Raw genomic sequence first — 2,613 nt, 5'->3', positions numbered from 1 at the left:
GTCAGAGAGTTTTTATCCTGTCCTAATGTGCAAAACCATACTCATAGACCACAGTAAGCATAAATCATATCTGCATACCTTCAGAATCTTTATCGAGCATCGATTCACTTTGCAACAGCAACCTCTGTTCTGCTCATGTCAACTGATCTGTGCAAAATCTATGCCAGCAGGAGAGCTGGTTATATTGCATTTCTAGTCTCAAAGCCCAGAGGGCAAATAAGAAGAACCCCTGATTTATAATCTTTTATAAGAGAATGAGTTCTGAGGCTGTCCTACAAATCTGGGGCATTGTCTCCTCCTCCTTGAACTCATAAGCTTGACAATGCTAAGGTGAAAGAAAGTACATTTTAAGAATTCAATGGCATAAGTTCTTTCCAGAGTCTGTCATTCATCCTTCCCCCAGAGAGCCAGGAAACTGAAATGAATGTCTCTGCTGGATTCACCCTGCCTGGATTAGTGAAGCGGGACTTTTCTCCTGTGTGCTGATTGACTTTGATTCTACCTGGCTCGGTTTCAATGAGCCCTGTCCAAAGGCAGCCATCAGCCATGCTCTGAGGGCAGGAAGGCTAATTGATGTTTTGGGAATGGTCCTCTAACTAGAAGAGCAATAAATGAGCACAGAATGAGGATACATGGTGCTCTCATGTATGTGCATATTACACAGGTGTGTGTTTTGGCAAACAAAATTCAAATAATGGCTACATTAAGAGTTTTACAGAATAAGATATCCTACAGCAGCAGCAACCTCTGTGAAGCAGGTGAGGACAAACTGTCTTCATAGAAAGTTTCTTCCAGATCCAAGTCCGGCCCTGTGGCATGTGGATAAGTGTCCTTCCCAGAAGCTGCTTATCTTTTATTCTTAAATTTGTTCAAAAACACGTTCAGGTGGCCACACTCAAATATTACGGAAATGAATTGTCTGTACTTTCAAAAGGAGGAGAAAAAAAAAATGTATTTAAGTTGAAATATGCCATCTCCTGCTTTTGTTCTCTGACCATTTTTCCCCACACTCTGTGGGACAGGAAACCAGAGCCACCAAACCACTCCAACTCTGCTGGAAACTTTCAAATCCTAAATGATATCCGCTTCTCAAAAAAAATAAACATGAGAAGTTCTTAATTGCCACTGTTTCACAACCAAAGGTAGAGGTTTCCCTCTGCACCACTGGTACCAGGATCTATGCCTTCATGCCACATGTACACCCAGATTTGAGATGGGACAAAGAATCTGACCCTCTTGGCATTAGACTGCAAAAACTCCATCTGAACATAATAACCAACAACTCACATTCCTCTCCTGAAGGTTAAGAAGGGATGAGAGGGAATGACCTCAAGATGTGCCAGGGGAGGTTCAGGTTGGGTATTAGGAAAAAAAATTTTCTCCAGAAGAGCAGCAATTCATGATACAGGCTGCCCAGGGAGGTGGTGGGCTCACTGTCCCTGGAGGTGTTCAAGACCTATGGAGACGCGGCACTGAGGGACATGGTCAATGGATGTGTAGAGGTGGGTTGAGGTTGGACATGATGATCTTAGTGATCTCTTCCAACTGTAATGATTCTATGATTCTATGGTACAAAGTACGCCACGCAGGTCAGAGGATGTGACTACACCTCAAGACCTCAGGAATTGCTATAGCCCTCACAGGAAATCTGGTGGCCAACACTTCTTCACCTAGATGCTACCATCAGAAGGACAGGAGAAGCAGTGGTAGCTGTGCTATGCTCAGGAACTGGGGCAAATCTCCTCTCTAGAAGGCACATGAAAGAAAGGTCAACTCACACTCTCCTCCTTCCAGCAGCTCTTTTTGTGGAATGGATCCAAAACTTTAATCTCAAAGTCTGCTCAAGTTCAGCTCTACCAGTGCTAGGGCAGCATGGGATAATACACACAGGTCCTTCAAACCTCAGTGTGTGAGGCGGCACACCAATCCATCAACCAACTAACTGCCATAGCGGGAGAGAGCACATCCAACCAAATACAACATATATCCAACTGTTCTTTTATCTTCTCCACCACAACTGATTTATTATTTCTAGACCCCTTAACCCACTGCAATGTCATTTAATTATTTAAATTTGAAAAACAACCTCCTGAGCCTCAAATTTATTAAGAGCAATCCAGAATGTTCTTATGGCACGAGAAATTATCTTCTTTTCTGGGTAAAGTGTTTTACTTGGCCCAAAACAATTTCATTTGTGTTTGTAGCATTTAGCTTGCCAAATATGATGCAAGAAAGTAAGATCTGAAATTCTCTACCTCAAATCCATTTACAATTCTTTGCAACAGAATGAATATCAACAAACTATGGTTGTTCCAGACTTTGCACCTGAAAGTTGAAGAGACCTTCTTCAACATCATTTCTTAAGTGCTTCGTTTATGTTTGAAAACATGAAGTCTTGGAAAAACACCATCTAAAAAAGTTAAATGCAACCAAGAAGTCTGAGCAACATTTTAGAGACATTCCAGGCTTAGTGACAGACATATGGCACATACAGACACTGTAGTGACAGACACTGGCACATACGTGACAAGGAGGTGATCCGAGACAGCCAGCATGGCTTCACCAAGGGCAGATCTTGCCTGACCAATCTGGTGGCCTTCTACAATGAAGTGA

This window comes from Numida meleagris, chromosome 3, assembly GCF_002078875.1.
Source record: "Numida meleagris isolate 19003 breed g44 Domestic line chromosome 3, NumMel1.0, whole genome shotgun sequence".
NCBI classification, from domain to species: domain Eukaryota; kingdom Metazoa; phylum Chordata; class Aves; order Galliformes; family Numididae; genus Numida; species Numida meleagris.
This window is presented reverse-complemented; position numbering follows the sequence as displayed.